This window comes from Diadema setosum, chromosome 12 (assembly GCF_964275005.1).
Source record: "Diadema setosum chromosome 12, eeDiaSeto1, whole genome shotgun sequence".
Lineage (NCBI taxonomy): Eukaryota > Metazoa > Echinodermata > Echinoidea > Diadematoida > Diadematidae > Diadema > Diadema setosum.
Genome location: NC_092696.1, coordinates 22183587 through 22206408, shown reverse-complemented (window position 1 = coordinate 22206408; position 22822 = coordinate 22183587). Strand labels below are relative to the sequence as shown.

Sequence of the window (22822 nt, the reverse complement as noted above, 5' to 3'; positions counted from 1 at the left end):
ATCGTGAATTTAACAACATGCGAAAATGTCTCCGTGCTCTAGGGTAATAGTGCATTAACGTTAGCGTCAGGGTCAGTTCGCAAAAAACAACATCTCACAAAAATGTCTGTGACCTTCTCATTCGCGAAAATATCTGTACGAGAAAATAACAGCGTATACAGTACTCTTGATAAACTCACAGTCGGTAAAGCAGAGAATTGGCAAAACTATAGACTTATTGCAAATGTAATGAGTCTTGGGAATGACTGAAATATGAATCCTTTTCCATTTATTTATCAATACAGGAGCAGGGTGCGGGGAGCTGCACTCAGTGCGCTGCACCCTCCGCTTTATAAAGCATTTCTACTATAGTGTTTTTAATTGACCTGTTGCATTTAGCTGCTTTGTCTCCAGTATCTGCATGCATGAGTGCATCATTACCTGCAAGGTAATTTTCTCAAATCTGTGTTCTATTCTATTCATCTGATAGCAAGCCTTCAAGCAGTATCTATATGGCAGGGTTACTTTGTTATTTTCCTATCTGCTGCCCGCCCCCAAGAAAATAGAAGAGAGAAATGCACCGAAATATTGATAGTATAAAGGTGTATTCAGGAAGCAAGTGAGCGAGGTTTGTGTGTGCATTTACAAGCAGCTCATGTTTTGGTTTTTTGTTCGTCGAGCAGAGCTGCATGCAATTTGAGAAAAGGGCCTGGGGAAAAGTCGTCAAATTATGCAGAAATCGTCAATGAAACACTGGCAAAAGCGGGAGCCCTGCCCTGAGAAAGAGTCATTCTCAGTTTTCGATGGGGAGGGTTTGGTTCGCTGGGTTGCAGTGGTCTCTCGCTCCCAGTACCCTTTGTAGCCCTGCAGTACGACAGAAAGAGGTCAGATTCAAAATAGGATGGTCTTGAACTCAGGCTAACTTTTGCCTGTTGGATGATGAGGATTCCCTCCCTGGAGACAATTCTTTCCTCTCTATCTCTGGTGGAGGCAAACTACTTCTTCCCAATGGTAAAAGTGTTGGGGACCCTTATTTACATTCAGGGCAACGCGAGCAAATGGGTCTGTAAATTAAGACTATGTCAATATATATTATGCGCACTGCACGGGTCCTCTGCTGTGCAGTTGAATGCGAGATGGATTTTTTCCCCCCTTTCTCTTTAAAGGGTACAGCAGAAGTAATGGATGCAGAAAGAGAGAGTGTGTGTTTTTTTGTCCGTATATGTGTGCATATATGTGTGCCGAGTGTATGTGGAGAAAGAAAAAAAGAGGATGAATACAAGCCGCACTGGGTCAGCATAGGTTCAGGAAAGGCAGCTACACATGTAGCTGATGTTGTTGGTATTTATGGTTCCTTCACAGCAAAGATTTAATCTCGTGGGCACTGGCTGATTAAACACATATTCTGCCTGTACAAAAGAACATTATATACAAGGAGAAAAAGAAACATATAAAGAGAGAAAGAGAGGGAAAGAAGTATTGTGCATATTTGTTGTTGGGTGTGTACATTGACAGAGTATTTGCCTGCTTTCACATTGTCCACATTATTTCGCTGAATAGTGGATGCTTCAGTAACCACGCCTCACCCTTTTTTTGGATCGAGCTTGTGACAAAGATCTACAGTGTGATCATAATCATAAAAATTGTTGATGTTATATAATCCAGGGAAACTGTTGAATTTTGTGAAGGTGAAAATATCGCATGTAGATTATAGAATTCAGTTCAGTTTTGCTTGGATTACAGATCTGTTTGGCACGGCTTAAGTGTCGGCTGCTAGGTAAAGGCAGGAAGGTCTCATCAAAATGCACCTCTCTGTTTTTCTCTGTATAATCACATTCACCATCTCTTTTTCACATTGCCGCATACTAATCCACGTTCAGAGAAATATGCACATTGTATTTCGCCCCCCAGACATTGAATCCCGGAGTGTTTTGCAGCACATGCAAAAGCATTATCAACAACACTGAATTGTTCATTACCTCTTCCTTGCAGTTGCCCCTAGATAAATCTTGTTCCCTTGGGCACAGTTAGCTAATCTCTCGTAAAAATCCAAACAAGCAAAAGAAAATAACAAAAATAAACTTTGTGGCAGTTATACAATTTGCATGGACTAACTGCATTTATTAGTGTTCCACCACTCCAGAAGAAACAGAAAAGAACATGGTATTGTAACTGTAACACACCACCATGATATGAGTTATAGCCCTTACATTGTACAATCACTTCAGGAGAGTCGGGGTAAGCTTTTACATTGGAAACTATAGGGCCTACTTTCTTAACTTTAGAGTGCACTTGTTTGTTTGTTTTCCTAGTTGATTTGTTCTTGAACTCCACATGAGTCACCTGCTCATTGTCAAGATGTAATTAACTTCTTAGATTTTGCTATGATATTATCTCACATCTCAGCTGCCTGTTACTTTGGTGTTCAAAAATAGCAATATTGATGAGCCATGTTCTCTAGCACAAATATTTTTAGATAAACATCACAGTTTGTACTCTACAGCTGCCCCTGTCCCTCAGTATGAAAGGTACAAAATACATGGCAAAAAAAATGCAATTTTTAACCAAGTGCCTTTGATTTTTATGGGTTTTGTTACCACCTTGTCATGTTCCTGGAGAACCTCACAACCTGTTGTTAACCTTGTGACTGTACAAGAATAATTCTTAGTGTTTTTTCGTTATTTGATTTCTTTTTATTCAAGATAAAGAGAAAAAAGAAGACAATGTGGGAGAACATGTACAGTAGCAGGTTAACTATCTTTGACCCAGATATCGAATAAATCATCTACTTTTATGAAGTCAGGTGATTATTTTTCTCTCCCAGGGGAGGAGAATGAGGTATGTCAGTTGTCATCAATCTGAGATGTGTCATCAACATGTGTCGGGACCTGTTGGCTTCTCTGTGAAGTTTGGAGGAGGTGGGGCCCAAAGTAGTTTGTACAAAGTTTGTACCTGTATCATAACCTTGGCTGCATTTATGTGCCATTTTGTATATTTCTTTTGTCGGGGATAAGACAGGATTGGAAAGAGGCACAGACTAGTGAGGGCTGTTATAGGACTACCAAAATATCCTGTGTGAGATCCCATTTCCACCCCCCCCCCCCCTTTGAAGCTAGAGATTTTTAGTACGGATATAATGGGTCAGTTTTCATGTGTCTGAATGCCCCATCTCCTGAAATGTTGTATGAATAAGCCTACATGTATATTACTATATCAAAATGATGCTCAGACCATCATTTTGAGATACAGAGTGTAATTATTCAGCATGTATTTGTGTCGTTATGCTTTCATATGTTATAGGCCCTATAAGTAGGTGGGACTTTTTTTTGTGAAAGACCAAACAAATCCAATGCAATGTGAAAAAATAACACACAAGCCCACACAAGGTTTGTATTGCACAAGGGAGAGACTCATGCACATTCATGAGCTTCTTGTAAAACATGACATTACGTGAGTTCTAGATGCTGCCACATGATTAACGTATGTTGGGACATTACTGTATGTCTGAATGTTCTTGTATCAATGAGTTGTTTATCCATGTGTTGTATGAATAAAGGATAACTTGGTATGTCTAAAAGCACCTATGAAATATGTTTGTGATCACCTTTGAGAATATGTGCAGTTGAAACAATGAAGCAAGCCTCTCTCCACACTGCAAAGTGCAGACGACTTCTAATTAATGTGCAATGACTGTCACAAATTAATGAGACTTATCAATTGGAACACTCAACTCTTGATACATTATTACATGCAAGAGTACACACCATGGTGGAAGTGAACATGAGGTCAATCAGGATGCTCTACTTCTCCAAGCATGTTTTTGATGTCAGACTGCTAGTGTATATAGACCTACATCTAGAATTGAGGAGAAACATGGAAAACATCTCTAGAGACGACCATAACTAGGAAATCAATGAATGATTTGTTGACAATGGGCTTGGGAAAAACAGGAATTGAGTTTGTTATGCCCTCCTACTTGCAAAAGTAACTTGATTAGAAAGAAGTGGGTTTCTCAATGTATTAGAGATGAGTTCTGTTGAAAATCTTAAAAACTTCTCAAAAACAATGGTGGAGTATTCCTGTTCATGAATGCAAAAGTGAACTATCCATGACAAAAAAACAACAACAACAAAGTACTGTCTTCTATGATGTCCCTGGGTGAAAGCTGATATGGGCATGGTCATTATCTGAATTGTTTGACAATTGTGGATTTCATTTCAAGTCATAGCCAAATGTTTGCAGTGAGCAGGAAAGTGATACGGTACAACCAGCAGTGTGTGCATGTGCTCATTCAAATTATTGATTGTGCTACCAGGAGTAATTTCGTAGAAACTGTTAAATAATAGAATTCTGCATACCTGGAGGAGAGTTGACCTCAAACACTTGCAATAAAACTATGCACTTGAAGTGAACTCCTGATGTGGAGATGGACAAATTAAACTGAAAACATGTGCATGTGATTTGTTGGAGAATTAGTGTATCTGTATTTGAAGAAGGCATCATTTAGGCACTAATTTCTAAGAGGCTGAATTCTTGAACCTATTCAATGTCAATCTGATGACATAGAACAATCTGAGTCAGCTAATATCTTGTGATAATGGAGCTGCCTCTTTAACTGAAAGTATGAAAAGATAGGATAACTGACATACTTTTTTTTTTCCTGTGTAAGATACAGACCGCTACTTGCACATCAAAATTGTAGCTTGCAGTGACATTCGATGTGCCATTTTCAGTCACTGGAGTGGTGCTTTTCAAATAAATGTCGACTGACATTCTGTCAGTATCACTCTAATAATTTCCCAATGGTTCAGGCAATTCTGAAGTGAAGATTAGCTTCAAAGTGAGCTAGCATCACATTCAAAACTGAGACTCACTTGCAACGTTCAAATATTATTCTCAGATGTGAAGGGGGGGGGGGGGAAGGAGGACTGAAGCGAGCAATCAATTTCCTGGATTCTAATCTCTGTTTTGAATGCGATACGAACACTTGAAAGTATGATACTTACAACTTCCAGATGCTGCTTCAATAATTTTAAGTGAGGATTATTTTTCTAGTGTGAATAGTGCCCCCCATCTCCTACATTGTTCCCTCATCTGCAATGTGGTGATAATGAGAAATCGTTGAAATGTAGGAATGAGGGTTCCCAGTGGAGATCGGCAATCACATCCAGCAGCAGTGGGCCACCAAGCGATCACTCCGCACCCAGATGCTTGAAAGGGAAGGGGAGAAAAGACAAAACAAACCCAACAACAGCCAGAAAGATGCTCTGTAGCCAAAATGGCTGCTGTCTGTACGCTGGCTCAAGTTTCAATTCTCGCAAATCAGTCTTGTCAAAATATGCCCGGGAGTAGGTCCATTACGGGAGGCTCTCTACGGTAACCCCCGAACTGGACAGGGATCGGCGTATGTAGTGGGTCTGTGGTGAGTGAGCGGTGGTGAGAAAGAGTGCAATCATGGGCGTGGCTATCCACCTGTTGATTGAAGTGTGTCGATAGACATAGTTAATCATTCAGCTCTTGTCTTTTTGATTGTAGATAAATGCGGTCTTCATCAAAAAGACTGAGACTGTTTCATACAGGTTGAGAAATGCAGTTGCAATGTTGAATTACAATTATGCTTACAATTACATACAATTATGGTCCATACACATGATGGAGGAAAGCTTCATGGATTCTGCAGTTTTAAATTTCTGAGCGAGAATAGGTGTGGCTTCTTTTGAGTTCCCATCGATCACTCACGAGTAGTAAGTGGCATGCACTTTGACTGCAGTGCGAATATTCGAGGAGCGCGGTTTTTCTGCAGATGTGGTTGAAAGGTATCATGATTAACCCCCTTTTCAGACGCAAGCCAGTTTATACCAAAACTCGATAAAGAAATGACGTATAAAGAATCATCGTATAGCAGATAGACCATTCAGATGCTAATGTCGACCATTCCGGAAAAACGTCGTATAGATGTGCAGTTTCGCACTGCGCATATTGTTATGGTCATGAGTGACAGGTACAAGGTCACCTTTCGTGCTCACTCCCATTAAGCCCCGCCCAGTTATACCGTTCTATGGTCGCCATACATTCAGACACACAATGCACACGATGGAATGCTGATTTGTTATCGAGTTCTAGTTCGAAACGATGCTCTGACCATCATTTCGCTATTCGTCGTTTCGTTAGTCAGCGTTCAGACGTATAAATTCATCATATAGCTATACCGTTTTGGTATAGCTATACCGTTCTAGTATACATTTTTTGCATCTGAATGCCCCGTTAGAGATCAATCCATACACACAGTTGTTTTGTCTGGACCATCATTTGGTCCGGACAAACTGTTTTGTCAGTTTGTCCAGTTTGTATACATGGTGTGAGTCCCGAATATACTTGGGCAGGGGTCTATTACCCCGTTTATACTAAGGAAAAAGGGGGTTCTGAAACCCCCTGTAGCCGCTTCGAGCAGGCTTTCAGCTCAGTATAAACAGACAGAATTCAGAAAAGGCGATCCGGTCGGGTTGGGTCGGGTCGGGTTTTGAAACCTCCTGTGGGGGGGAGGTTTCAGAACCCGCTATAGCAGGCTCGAGGAGGTTCGACTGCAGTATAAACGCAAAGGGGGTTCGAGAAGCCGCTTTTTGGCCAACCCGGAGGTAATTGCTGAAGGTCATCACCTGCTTACATAAACAACCCAACCATCTCGACCAATCCCCGCTGTAGAAAGCCTTTCAACTTGCACACTGTCACTCAAAAGCCCGCGCCATAAATCAGAGGAGAGGAGAAGGTTGGGCCTGCTAGGGCCTGCTAGGGTCTGCTTTTGGCGAGCAGTATAAACAGACAAGAGGCTGGTTTTTCAGAGTGGGTTTTCGAACCTCCTCAAGGAGGCTCTGAAACCTGCTAGCAGTATAAACGGGGTATATGGGAAATGTGTATAGTACTCAGCAAAATCAGTCCGTCCTCAACAGGTTAATGTGCCATTTGAATCATGATTCTAGTGATGCATCATTAGAATTGAGATTCAAATGATGCACTCTTGGTACGTGTGAAAACGGCACGAGTGTAATCCACTTGTTGCTGTGCACAAAGTGGCGTATGATGCAGTTCCAATATATTAGACATTTTTTTTAATCACTTAGAAGATAATCAGTCACAGCTCCCTTGCTTTCTCTCTCTCTCTCTCTTTTGGTAGAGACAGAGAAAGAAAGCTCCCAGACAGAGAGAGTGGAGAAGAGAAAATGAGAGATATTGAATATATGAAGAGATAGAGAGAGAGATAAATGGGCTGATAGAAAGATAAGATATATTGACTGAGGAAGGAATAGAAAATGAGAGATATTGAATGTATGAAGAGATGGAGAGAGAAATGAATTAGTAAATATAAAGACAGATATATTGACTGGAAAAGAAAAGGATAGAAAATAAGAGATATTGAATACTGTTAAAGTGGAAATTTTCACGCATTTCATACAACCAGACGCTAGCACGAAAATAAGAGCATGCGAATATTTGTGCATGTCATATGTTCTAGTAGTTAATGTCCTGATTCCATGGAATTAAAAACACACGAAATCCGAGTGCTAAAAATTCCTTGTGCGAAAATGTCCACTTTTATAGTATATGAAGAGCTAGAGACATTATTGGGTAGATAGAAAGATATATCAACTTGAAAAGAGAAGGACAGAAAATGAGAGATATTGAATATATGAACAGATTGAAAGATGAATGTCTAGAAAGAAAGATAGATATACTGACTGGGAAAGAGAGATAGAAAATGAGAAATACCACAATATGAAGAGACAGATAGAGAGATGAATGGGCAGATAGAAAGGTAGATATATTGACTGAGAAAGAGAGGGATAGAATAGATAATATGTGAGGAATTGAATATATGAAGAGATAGAGAGCTGAATAGATATAGAAAGATATATTTATTGAATGGGATAGAGAGGGAAAGAAATAAGAGACTGTATAGATCCCACCACCACCACTACTACAACAACAACTACTACTACTACTACTACTACTACTACTACTACTACTACTACTACTACTACTACTACTACTACTACTACTACTACTACTACTACTACTACTACAACTACTACTACTACAACTACTACTGCTGCTGCTGCTGCTGCTGCTGCTGCTGCTGCTGCTGCTGCTACTACTACTACTACAACTACTACTACTATTAATGATAATAATTTGAGGGCATGCTGTGGCTTTAGCCTATGCCATTTTGGGTTTCATGAAGAGATGAACACTTCCAGACTGTTAGGAATCTTTGCTTATTGCACAACTATGTGACATCATAATCACAAGCAATAGTGAAGAAGGGTCCCTGTCAGTCTTATGCCTCGTTGATGAAATCAGCGATGATGTCATAACTGAGTGAATTTATTGTGCGGGCTCTGAGTGCGTCCCTTTTATAAAACGCATTGCCGTTTGTACTGGTACTGTACTTGTTGAAATTCTTTGCAACATTCATAGTAATTCGAGGGCATGCATTGGCTTTACCCTATATGCCATCTCAGATTCCATGAACATAAAGACTGGTACAGGTGTATTAAAACCTTTGCGGCTGTCTGTAGTGATTTTGTGATGAGATTTAAAAAAAAAATGGAAAAAACAACAACTCAGAACCAGTCAATTCACTCACCACATACCACACATCAACTCGATCAGCACAGTGAATGCAATCTCGCTGCATGCAAAAAGTCCTTTGGAGGGAATGAATAGGTGATGACCAGACACCACAAGGACCCAGCTCCACCCTATTGCGTCCTTCTACCGGCTCCACCTGGTCTGGACCATATCATAATATTCATAGCTGTTGCTTGTGTTAAGAAACAAACAACATATAGTTGAATTGTTTTCAGATCTCCATGAATATACGTGTATGAAATGCCCTTTCTTGGACAGTACGCAGACAACCTGTTATGATAGATTTGTAAAGTTAGTGACCCGCTCTACAATGTCCACAGTTCATTTTTTTTGGGGGTCATTACAGTTACAATATAGGCCTATTTTGACTTAAATCAGTGAAGTGAGCCTGTCAAACTTTAAATGGTTATGGAATATGGCAAGATTGAATGACATATTTTTCTGATTGATGAAATAACATTCTATTGAAAATGTTTCATCTTCCAAAATGAATTAATCAGTCAATTGAATTGACAACAAAATGACGGAAAATTTCAATTTTGAATTCTGACTCGTCATGATGGACTGAGTTTCTACGTGTAGTGTTTGCAGGAGTAATGACATTTTTATTCTAGCAAGGTATACAAACTTTACAGAAGTCTCCTACAGGTCAAACCCCTCAGATTATTTTGTACTGTTGTCCATTGTACAATCTCTGATCATCTGATGTTCATTGGAAGTCATCACACGCAGATGTACACATAATATACTCACACACGCACATGTTATATATGAATGGGTAGTCTGGCTGAAAATTATGTAATGAATGCCTAGATGTGTTAAAATGGAATTTATTATTCACGTCACCACCCCTCACATTTCAATCTACAAATGTCACAGCCACTTTAGGTTTCATCCGTCATGGTCGCTGCATGGGGCCTAGAGATATGGGGGCCATGAGATCTGGTGTTTGTTGATATCCAGCCTCGACATTGTGAAGGGAGCTATTACTCCATTTTAATTACATCATGCCAGATAGCAGGATCAAAAGGCTTGTCAAGTGTGTTACCGTCGATTCAATGAAAATTCCTACGTTTGTGCTCCCCCTCTGTAGATGATTGAAAAACGACAAATCAAATGTGTTTTGACAGTGATGGGCAGACCTAAATTCAGATTTTATTATCCAGGAGATACAATTTATTTGTCACAATCATCAAGCCATGCGCAATTTCTTGCTGTAACTAAATATGAATAAACAAAAAATGTGGAAAATTTTCTGCCTTTAGCCAGATATTTTTTTTTGTCTGTTTTGCATTCCATCACGTGAAGCTTTGAACAGGGGCTGTTTTATCATCAGTCATTGCACATTCAGCATTAGTTGTGTGTTGTTCAACTTCAACCATGCATAGAGTCTTTTCAGCTAGAAGCATAAGGTGTAATGAAGTTAATTTGTACCTAAATTACAGCCTAACAGATCAAGTCTTTGAACAAAGCATTTAAAATGAAACGATTGACGAGGTAATTAGATTTCTCATGAACAAAAGGGCTCCACCGACAATAAGTCAAGCCCCCACAAATGATGCTGGTACATGGCTGATGTTTCATTTGTAATCGTCATTGGTTGTGGTATTTTTTGCGAGGAAATCCGATGAATGCATAAATTCAGCCCATCGGTCTGCGTATGAGTAAAATAAAATCTGCACAACAGACCCAGGAAACCACTGTGGTATAAATCATTAGAAATGTAACCTTCATTATAACCTTCAACTGCTGAATGGCACAAAACAATAGAGACTGAAAATAAAGGATAAACAGTGACAAAAGGGTCAAAATAAACACACAGGAATTACAGTATATGAATTGAAAGCTTACAACAACAACAAAACACATTCAGCAATATTGCTGACATGAGCTTTACTGCAAGGATGAATAGGGAAGATTAGGTCAGAGAGGGATATGAATTAAAAACAATCTCAAGGAAAAAAGGATAAAGAGTACAATCAACCTCCACAAAAAAAAAGAAATGAAACCGAAGATAACAAAAGTGATGAGAATTAAGAGAAAGAGTGAAATAAATACAACAACAAGAGGCATTGAAGCAGACAAAGAAATGAAAAAAAAAGTATGTGCAGGTAGATAACAACTTTTTGGAAAACTGTGGGTGAGAAAGAGAAATGGAATGGATCTAAAAAGACCTGTAACCTACAGACGTCATTATGATGTGAAGGAGAGGAAATGGTATTCTTTTCACCCCCCCCCCCCAAAATAGAAGATTAATTGATTAGGTTAGGCCATGCTGATGCTTCCCCTTTTCGGGCCAGAATCAGTGTTTTGAAACGTGATTAGTGCAAAACGCTGTTGCGTTCATGCTCACTTCGATAGAAATGCTGATTCAAAATGCCGATCCAAAACGCACAAAAAGGTGCATTTATGATCGGTGTTTCTGACTAATCACGTTTGACGGGGAAGCATAAACGCAACAGTGTTTCTAAACGCGTTCAGAGTGACGTCATCTAAACGCCTTCCCGGTTCACGTGGAAAAGGGCGCGCAAATGTACAATGTACTCTGCATGCGCATGTCTTTCCCAGCTGCTCTCCCAGGCCCGGCCACCGATCGCAGCGCACGCCCCAATTTGACCTGCCTCTGCTGAGGTCAGCGAAGCAATCGCAAATGCTCTTTCCAAGACTCGAAGAAAGTGAGCATAAACAGTGCTCCCGGTGAACGGCGTTTTGAATCAGCGTTTTGAATCAGCATTTCAAAACGCTGATTCTGCCTTCGCAAATTGAGCACAAACACACCCTTAGACACCCTACCAGTGCCTGTGTGGTTATGGAGGCAGTTATTCATGATAAGGCGGAAGAGGATGGAACCTCCTCATAGTCCCAAATACATTTTGTGGTGTGGCCAGGCAAAGTCCAGTGGAAAAAAAACCCAAGGCTAGTTTTATGATGCACCAACTGGGCACCCTGAAAAGTTTGTTGGCCTGGTCATATCCTGAGCTTTGTTGATCTTTTATTTTTAAATAAGTTGGATTAAACAAGAAGCACTTGAATTTCAGAAGCACGCTTGTTTATATTCAAATATCATCACTGCTAGCCTATGAGCAAACTCATCTTGATACAGTTGTTTCTATCACATCCTGTAAAGTCAGAAATTTTCATAAATGCTGTAAGGAGCTATTATTCACGAAAGTAAAATGCACTCAAAAAGTTTTTGTTTACACCATCCACTACATACACATGTACATAGTATACATTAATTTCTATTCATGGTTTATGTTCTATGCTGTGAAAAAGGTGATTAGTTTCAATTTGCTAAAGTTTCATGCCTCAAATGTTTCTGGTTTTGCAGTATATCCTTTAAATTGCCCTTTTGTCCTGAGCAAGGCAATTTTGTGATTTTTGAAAAGTGCCCTTCACATCATATCTACCCATAATGATGGCAACTTACTGATTTTGAACAAGTCATCTTCTCGCTGCTGAGTGCTCACATATAAAGCGTCTGCGGTGTATACGGAAATACTAGCTGTACTGCGCGAACAGAGCAAAAAACTGGCCTCGAAAAGAGTGAAAGTGCGTGTCGAGTTGAGTGGTCGTATACCTGGTGCAATGCTAAGATATAATGTGTCTGTATATTTTAATGGGGGGGGGGGGGAGGGGTAGGAGGGAAGGGAGGGGTAGGGGAAGGCTTGTAAGTTATCAATAATGGATGTACCGGTATAGCTTCTCAAAGAGAGAGTGCATTGGGGGCCAGTGGGTATATTAGATGGTTGTGAACCACTGAACCATCCCTTTATAGTCGGCACGTTGTATCCGTTACCAATATCTATACATCTGTGTGTGTGTGTCCATCTGCATGCCCGGGGGTGAGCGTGTATCTCGTAAAAATTGCAGCGCAAGGAGATAATGCATATTAACGGGAAACCATTTTGAGGATACAATGTATGTTTCCCCTTGAAACCGGCATTTTATTACTTTAAAAATGGATATTTTTGTGTGAGTAAAATTTTGTGCTCTTGCAAGGAAGATGAATCTTTGCTTGTTTTTGATTCTGCATAATCAAGGCATTACACAGTGGTACGTAAACAAGCAAAAATATTTTTGTGCTTTTATTTACGTGCTAGTTTTTGGTCATGTGAAATGCACAAAAATTTTCACTTTTTCAGTACACTTAAATGTTATTTCCCTCTAAACTGACATTTTAGATGCTGCTTGTTATGAGAGATTTGTAATTGAGGAAATGCAAGAAAATTTGTTGTTACAAGGAAAAAAGGATTATGTTTTTCCGAGATTGGTCTGTTTTTGTGACAACACATGCAGTGTTGATTTTGGCGATAATTTTTGTTGAATCTTCATTAGTAGCCTCTGGTAATGACTCTAATATTGTTGTGTAGCAAATTAGAGAATATCAGATGACTCTTGTGGAATAAAACTGTCATGTTCATCTTGAACATTGCAAAATTCAGGGCCAAGATATCCTTATTAAGGTTTGATAAGTGCAGATTGATTTGCAGATGATCTGGAATATCTCCCGTCCTTTTTTTTATTTATTTTTTATTTTGCAAAAAATTGATGAAATCTTTGTCTACATACTGTAAGATATGTGATGAAATCCAGTAAGTGTCAAGTTGATAGTCACATTATAGTGAACTTCTGCAGCAAATTGGGCCCAAGGTGTGATGTGTTAAATTCATTTGGATCTGGAACACAGAAAACGCAGTGTTTTCATGAACAAGTCATACTATGCTGGAGGAGAAGGAATCTTGCTCATTAATCTACTGTGAACTGATCATTATTACCTTCTATATGTGTGCTTTCTTATCCAGATATGAAGGTATGGATGGAGTAAATTCATTTGTGTGTGTGACTTCTAAAAACTAGAATACATGTATACATTATTAGTGATGCTTTATACAGCTGTATCATGTGTGTGTGTGTGTGTGTGTGTGTGTGTGTGTGTGTGTGTGTGTTTGTTTATGTGTGTGTGTATCAGAGGAGACATGAAAACATGTTTTTCCAGGTTTCCGCACGAATGTGCCTGAAAAAATTGCCCTTTTCCGCTGCCCACACCAATTAGAGTAATGTTGGATACGTGCTTACTGGGGAAGTAATCATCGTTTGGTGAATTGGAGCATTTTCTCTAATGTGCTGAAGCTCACATTTTGATGCTTCTTTCATGGTTTTGGTTTGTGTTTTTTAAATGAGGTTATATCTGATCCACATCTCTGCTTGCCCGCGGGCAACTACGACTCCTGGTTAATTTTGTACTTGCCCTTTTGATGTTGAGGAAGCTTGCCCCAATGTCCACTGGGGTGAGTGGGGAAGAGTTAATTTTTGTGGTATACTCCTCTTCCATCTAACAAGAATTGACTGAAAGGTATAGAGGAAGTAGGCCTATTTATTCATATGTCTTTTCAATATTTGGGACAATTTAAACAAAAATACTTTCCCAATTGCATAAATTATAGAGTAATCTCTAGGTAGGTGTAGGTGCAATACAAGTAAGTGCGTATGTTGTAGTGCCTTACTTTGCTGTTTTTATTTTTGTTCTGAGTCATGTATAAACATAATGCTCTTTCAAAGAAAAGTGATGATCCACTAATGGGACCATGGGGAAAAATAAAAAAGTCTTAAATATTACTAATGATCTCCCAAAAGCTGTTATTCTCTCACTATCTGAATACTCTTTTATTGTATATTGTTGATATCATCATCTGCCTTGGAAGTTGTTTTTTTTTTTTGTACAAAAAAAAAGGTGAGATATGCAATCAATTTAGATGTTCATAAATATCAGCAAGATGTGAAACACATCAGCATCAGTGCTTGTCATCATCTAGTCTACACTCAAGTCATTTGCCCCTGATTTTTTTAAAGATATCAATCGCTTTTTTTTTTGCCTGCTCTTCCGATCGCATTTGGCAAAAACAACAAGTAGTTGTCAGCTCTATCCAAAGCAGGGTTTGTGGCACTTGTTTACAAAATATTGAAATCCAAATGTCAGGGCAGGTTATGCAATTGGTTGTGGCATATGGTTGAATTCTATATCATTTTAGTCAGTTTGATGTGCGATGAGATGCTTGGCTTGTACTTGGAAAAAAGATGTTAGACATGTTGGAAATGCAGCGATGTAAAGCTGAAATTAAGTGATTATACGGCAGCAGATAACTCTCCCCATGAAGCTGATACAAGCGAAATTCTGCACCCAAGATCTAAGTGTACACACGGCGCCACATTCCTCTTTCTTGACAGAATTTCCGTGTATACCTTTAAACACGCAGCATGTCGCTTGGCGTACTAATGAGCCATATTGTGCATTGTTAATGCCAGGGATGAGGTACGCAGGGCGTCCCATTAATTACTCTCTTCCCTCTGGGCCCCCCCCCCCCCCCACCCTCCACCAACCATCACGGCTATCGGATGCTGCCGTCAGCTGCCAGCATCAACAAATACACAGGCCAGGGAAGGAAAAATACATCAGCAGGAGTCTCCGTGCATCTAGATTGCCATATATCCACTGGTCATGCATGACGGGACGCAATACGGGATGAGAGAGCTTCTTTCGTTAACCACGAAGCTCCTAATGTGGGATGGGAATTTGTGACTATATAAACCTATTCAGTTGTAAAACGCTGTAACTTACGTCAGCCATGGGGGGGGGGGGGGAGGGGGGAGCTTCCAAAGAAGAACAATGGGTTATGCAATGAATCAGGTGCATCGCTATGCCAGTGCATTCAACTCTTTATGTTCGCATGCCCGACTCTGTCGACAGCGTGCTAAATTTGAATATTCTGCTCAAATGCACAAACCCGCCTAAACCAATTGATAAATCACCAAATGCCACAGTATAATGAAAATATATCTTGTGATTCCATTCCTGTCTCACGTAGCTTGCATTTATGTAGTGATTGAGTATCAACTGGTATTCCCTATACTGGATTTTCAAGCGAATTCTAACTTTCTGTCACTGCTTTGAGTGCAAAAGTAGTGCCTCTACAATGATGTAGCTACCGGTCGTTTGAAAGAAAAATAATCATAGATTTGTCATACAATTTACATCAAAGCAAAGCTTGGCATTTTCTCTACCAAGTACAACTTTGTTCATTACATGTCTAGGGCAACAAAAATCTATTTAGAAACATAGATTTGAAAAGCAGAATGTTTTCCCAAAGCATGACTATGTTGCTGTCTCAGAATAATGTGACATACAGGGGGTTTACACCGTGGTACATAAAGAGTTAATCAACTAATTGTTAGACAAGCACACTGAAGGATGGTGCCGCCCCCCCCCCCCCCCCCCCCCAGTTATGGCTGAAATAGACATTAGCATACAAAAAACCTCGCCGAAGCCGAGCAGGTCTATGGAAGCTCGTTTCAGACCAATTCTTTTTCTGGTGTTGCTAAATGGAATTAAGTACATAAGTAAGGGCCTACATACAGAATGTATGTAGGGCCTATGTATACACAAGACAATAGCACTTGAACAGAAAATGCTCGCAGGAATCCGGTCTGTCTTTCATAGTGGAGTCGACCAGACGAACAAAAATTTTACAAATCTCCTGCCAAGGCTATATCAAAACAGAGGAAATTACGCAAGAGATAGACGTGCCACAAGTCTTCAGAAAGGATTATAAAGGTCATTAAATCAACAAATGAGGAATTTTAGTCACCAGGGCCCTGTGTTATGAAGAAGAGTTGTAATTGATTATAGTTTTAAGTCTATGGCAGCCTGTGTATTAAGGAAATTTAATCAATTTTATATTATGATACAATGGAGACCAGATACCACTGTGTGTGTTCTTGCATGATGATTGTCCGGTACGGCATTGTGTTTAGACTTCTGCCTTTTCTATTGTTAAAAAGTAGGTGAGGAATGGCAAATATTCTCTTTTATGTTTTGAGGAGATAGAGCAAGTGCATTTTTGATGTCCTAGACAACATATTTTTATTATTTTTTTAGATAGAATATAGGCCTATATCATTCTATTTCTGTGACATCACAAATTGTTCCAATCCACAGGAAGGGATGCATAGAATCACAAACTTAAAAGAGTTATATCTTTTGAATGGATTTGGGGGTTCTCAAACTTTCACAGATTGTTTCACTTTTTCTTTCAGCAGTTGTTAAATCTGCATTAGAAATATGCATGGTGGGGGGGGGGGGGAGACTGTGTCCTTAATGACCCGGATGACATTACATCAAGAAGTGAGTGGTTTTCAGTGGTATCTTTCAATTTTGGCTATCATGGAAGTGTGTAGGTTAAAGGGGGGGGGGGGGGGGTGAAGGGTTATGCTTGTTTAAAGAAACAAAAATCAAAACAAACATTTTTTTCTGAACTGTTATATTCCATTATATATATTTTTGTTACTTTTTTTTCTGCTGTGAGTGTTCCAGAAAGTGGAATCAAAGTTGTGTTTTATTTGAGCCCATATCTATTTGTTCATAATTATTTAAATAACAGAAATTTAAAAGTCTCTTGAATCTTAAATCTCTAGATAGTTATCTCATTCCTAAATTGGCAACACATTTTGGAAGATTAGAGTTCTTGGTTTTCTCTGGTATTGACAGATTTTGTAGATTCCTTTCTAATTTTGTGCCGATATGAATTCAACCAGCCCCATCAAATATCTGTCCTGTGTAAGCTTTTCAGTGAAATCCAGAGGTGCTAAGTTAATGACAAGCTGGTAATTCATGCAGTTAAATCCCCTGGGAAATAATGAATAAACTCTGATTACCACTTACAGCTATAATAAAGCACAAGATGTCAGATACAATGGTCTATCTGCAATTGCGGTAAAAGCTGTTCTTGGAACCCCCCCCCCCCCTCCCCCCAAAAAACAACAACAACAACAAAAACAAAACAAAAAACAAAGCAAAATAAACATATGAGCAAAACTAACAGAGCATACTTGTTTATCGTGATAAAGAGAGTTCACATTTTTGTCCTGGGTGTTCATATTTACTCCAGTGAGAAAAAGAAAATTCACATTTTTTTTTCATCAAAGTCTTTCTGGCCTGTAAGCCTTGACCTTTGACATTACTGAAATAGACTACTTCCTTGTTTGTGCAGAAACATGAAAGATTGCTTCCTTAATTTTCCTTGTGGTTTTTTGTTTGTGTTTGGAAACTCTTTCCTGCAGTTCCAAATTTATATGCCTCGTTTTCCATTCTTGATATTGTGCAGAGTATAGCTGGGGCCACTGCAGCCGCGATGAATGTCATTGTAATATCCTAGTAGACTCCATGGTACACATTTGATACATGATGAATCTGATGGTATGTACAGATTCTATGCACCAGAGAATGACCTTAGACGGTACCAGCTTATTCACAGACAACAAATGGCAGGTTGAAGATTATATTCATGACAAAGACTTCCATGCATGAGTAGTTTTGAACTACTGTAAAACGAGGAATGTTCGCGTGCATTTTGATTTCGCGAATTCGCTAGCGTGAAGATTCGCGTAATTAAAATGTACGCGAAAGTTCTTTTCTACACTACATGCATTGACTGCCAGTGGCATTTCGTGAAAATTTCATGCCGCAAAAAAGGCCGTCGGCTCCAATTCGCGAAAAATTCATGCCGCGAATATATTCATGCTTTAGAGTATTTTAGTCTTCTCAGAAGGAACCTTTACATTTGAATTGCAGTGGTACCACAGTAATATGTTGACACCATTTTCATTTTTAGTATGCTATGGTAATAGATATGATGGAAATTCACTTCGGGTGCATTTATCTAAAACTTTTCTGAGGCAGAATCATGATCCTAAATGCGTTCTGAGGCATTTTTTTTGAGGGGGGGATAGATAAACACAACCGTGTTTCAAAATGCATTTATATAGAAATGCTGATTTTAAATGCAATTCAAAGGGCGTTTTGAAATGCATAAGATCGCCTTTCTGAGAGTAAATGCAATGCTGTATTGAAATGTGTTTGTATCCCTGAGCTGCCAAGGTCAACTTCCATGCAGTATACCACCCGCAGGTTACAACACAGGCCTCAGTTGACCTCTGCTTCCGGACTTCCGTCGAACTGCGCAAAGAAGCTGCTCAGTGACAACACTTGAATCGTGATTTGATGATGGTCAGAACAATGCGGCACCCTGAGAATTGCGTTAAAACCATATTGACAAATGCCATTCCAAATGTGTTTTGAAACGTGATTCTCTCTCTCGAGTTAGATAGACGCAGCCTTAGTAGCATTCTCAGTCACGAAATACAAAATGTGGCATGGTATATCTTGTAAGCATTTTGCATGTGCGTATTATCAACAGGAAAGGACGTGAAGTCTGTCAGGTCACACGAAAAATACACTACTTTGCAATCAGTAGTATTTCGTTACAGGATTCACACTCAAATCTGGCATGCATATTTCGCGCAAACTGTGAATCACCACCTAGACATACCACTTGCAGGTTAAAAGTAAAAGGTTCTATGAATACCCATTTGTGCAAGTGGGAAAAATGTTTGCCATGATCCACCTTGTCAATGTTCCCTGGTTATTGTGATTTCATAGGGCGTAACTTCGTACTAAAAAAACCTCCATTTAAACTTCCGTGGATAGTTGCTAGGCAGTCACGCCCAAAGTCGGTTAAAAAGCCAAAACGAAATACCCACCTCTGAATATCGTTAATCTGTTTATCATTGATATCAAGAACTCTGTCATATGATTGATTTGCTGTTGTTTTTGTTTTTATAAAACCACTTGCCTCTTAGATGGAAATTGTTTTATCATATGATTATTCTTCTGTCCTTCTAAGGGTTACATAATGAATGGGCTCCTTTCTTGTATGTTCACCTGTTTGTGGGATTTTTGAATGCCCCACTGCCCACAAGTGGCAGGGTGCGTCTACTACTGGCCGTACAGACAGACCTGAAAAATATGCAGGTCAAGAAGACTCCCATACTTTTATCGTTTCCTTGCCACTGTTTTTAATGGGTGGAGCAAGAAAATTCCATGTGTTGTGAAATTCGACCTTCGCCAAAGTAAATGACTCATTGAAATGGTCTTGTAAGATTTATGGGGTTAATACTGTGTACCTTCATCAGACAGAATAGCAGGATGTCGATTGCGTAGAAATATCAAGTTTGTTGATACCTATTCGAATAGAAAGAAATATCCTGCTAATTACAAGTTGTGATAATTTGTAGACCAAGCTGTGCATGCCTGAAATCTACTGGAATGATGACCCCTAAAGGCTACCCTTGTGTTCATGCAACGATGTGATGTGCGTTTTGAATGACGGGATAAAAGATCTCAAGATTATGTGCTCTGGCATTCAAATACTCACAGTAGTTCAAATTATCATGCTATTTCTCAAATAATCATGATAATTGCAATATACTCACAAAATTTAATTGGATTCGAATCATGTTGCTGATAGTGCTATTTGGTGAGATGTGTATGATCACACTGTCAAAAAAATCTGAAGATGCATACTGTGGATCGCAATGCAGATATTGGTATTTTGATCCTGCCAATTCATACAGTCAGTGTGAATGTCACCACTGTGATGAAACTCGGGGGACTTGCATAACAGTCGCTGCGCTCAAGAGAGGTGAAATCACATGAAACTCACCAGTGTGAATAGTGATACTGAGTGTGTGAGGAATGTTTATCTCTCCAAGCAATACATTTATCTAGTTTACTGATGTTTATCAGCATCAGAAATATTTGAAGATTTAATCTGAGATGATAGCTGATCTGTCACTGGATATGATATTTGATGACGAATGTTTTTTGTCTGTTGTGAGGTAAGCTCCTTATCCTTGAAGATCCCATTATCTTTTGAGACATTTGCCACAAAAAAAAAGAAAAAAAAATCCTTTTTTGTTTTCTCGTGGTTTTGATGCAATCCGTATCCATGCTTCTAATTTTAGATAACCTTGAGTACTTTTTTACATTTTGATAATATATTGAATACCTGTTTGTCACAAATTTTGTCGGCACTACTGAAAAGACATCTCCAATAGTGAACATAGAAAACAGTCAGCTTAGATTGAAAAGAAATTGTTTCATGTCTGAGGACTGAATGTTACCTTTGTTTCCATCTTTTCTTTGTTTCAGGAGATCTGATCTGTGAAAAAGGTTTGGCACTTGTGTCCTCGACACCCATCATTCCAGTTCATATTACAGGTAACGTGTCTGACAGCAACCTTTGAGAAAACCTGTTTATGTGTTTGGTGTAGTGTTTACGTTGTAATGTGCTCAGTGAACATTGTGTTTAACATTGTAATGTGCTCAGTGGGGTGTTTATGTTGTGAGCTCAGTGTGGTGTCAATATTGTAATGTGTGCAGCTTGGTGTTAATTTTCATAATGTACTTAGTGTGGTGTAAATGTTGTAATGTTCTCATTGTAGTAGTATTTTACAAATCTCCTGCCAAGGCTATGTCAAAACAGAGGATATTACGCAAGAGATAGACGTGCCACAAGTCTTCAGAAGGGATTATAAAGGTCATTAAATCAACAATTGAGGAATTTTAGTCATCAGATGCAGCTTTTGTGCTTTCTTTCATGATGATTGTCTGGTACCGCATTGTCTGATTGTGTAAGGAGATCTGATTAATTCTCACATTTCTATTCTACTCCCATATCTTATCTTTTTTCTGTTTTTTTTTTTTTTTTTTTTTGAACAAAGGGGATAACTTTTCATAAACATAAATGTGGATTCAGTTTTCAGAGAAACACTTTCTTCATTTTCTTTTTTTTTTCCGGAAAAGTTAGGCCTACGTATTCCCTTGACATGTTGCTGAGGAATGGCAAATATTCTCTTTTATATTTTGAGGAGATAGAGCAAGTGCATTTTCGATGTCCTAGACAACATATTTTCATTATCATTTAAAGATATATATAGAATATAGGCCTATATCATTCTATTTCTGTGACATTACAAATTGTTCCAGTCCACAGGAAGGGATGCATAGAATCACAAACTTAAAAGAGTTATATCTTTTGAATGGATTTGGGGGTTCTCAAACTTTCACAGATTGTTTCACTTTTTATTTCTGCAGTTGTTAAAATGTTAAAATGTTGTAATGTTCTCATTGTAGTAGTATTAATGTCTTAAATGTGGTGTTACCTTTTTTGGTAATTTGGTCAGTGCATGACATTGTGATGTTGATATTGTGACGTGTTCAATGTGGATCACACACGTAATGTGTTAATGTGGGTGTTACACTCGACATACCCACAAAAATCCAGATCTTACCTGCTCATTTGACATGCACTGGGAGACTGAAAAGGAAAAATAGAAAGATCAGCAACAGAGGTATGTTCATTCTAGCATCTTTGTCTTTCTCTGGGTATGTGGGGGTAACTCGTTAAAGGGACTGTACAGTACTGGTTGAGGTGGGGATTCATGTTTCAAACATTTCTAAGTGAGATAATGAAAAGCCTCTTATGAAATATGAAAGAGCATGTAATTTTAAGAAGGATTCAAAGTTTATTTGATGAAAATTGGTTTTCAAATGGCTGAGATATCAAAAAAGTGCTAAATAATAAAAGGCAACATGCCACAACTTTATTAGGATCTCTTTGTTTCACCTTGTTTTTGGATATCTCAGCCATTTCAAAACCGATTTTCATCGAATAAACTTTGATACCCCTTAGAACTGCATGCTCTTTGACATCTCATAGAGTGGTTTCTGAATATCTCGCAAAACGTTAAAAGCTAAATCCTCACCTCGACCAGAACTGTACACACCCTTTAAGCAAATAATTTTCTCCAAAAGAAAGCTCTTAATTGTCTAAACCAGAAAGGGTAATCATTTTAAGCCTTATTTTTTAATTCTCTTCCAACCCAAAATACAGGACTTGTGTGTGTGTGTGTGTGTGTGTTTTATGTGCCTTTCTTGCACAGCTGATAATGACAGTGAGCGCTTATCTGACAATTGTAAATTCCCTCAAAGCCTGTTCAGGAAATTTGTGTGAACCGATATTTCCTGTCAACTGGAAGAAAAATGAACTCCTCAAAAAAACTGACTGAAAATGAAGGCCTTTATTGTGTGAAACAGATCTCTTCCAAAGTTGTGAGGGAAAATCTAACTGATTACTGTCAAGATGGATTGAAATATTTGAAAGCTTATAGGCTCATTCACACACAAGAGTTATCAGTTTTTGGATTGGGATGAGCAAATTTAGCTCTATTTGCTTCAATTCATGGCCCCCAAAACCTCATTTGCTGGTAAGTGCAGCACTGTTTAATAATCTCACACACT

General features: G+C 38.8%; 1 protein-coding gene across 1 annotated transcript in view; it reads left to right on the top strand.

Annotated features, from left to right (window-relative positions):
* LOC140236017 (tetraspanin-18B-like) overlaps nucleotides 1-22822 on the top strand; it is a 64747-nt gene that overhangs the window by 12430 nt on the left and 29495 nt on the right. The window contains exon 2 of the mRNA XM_072315996.1: nucleotides 20672-20740. The gene's annotated coding sequence lies outside the window, so the exon portion shown is untranslated. The remainder of the gene's footprint in view (nucleotides 1-20671; nucleotides 20741-22822) is intronic.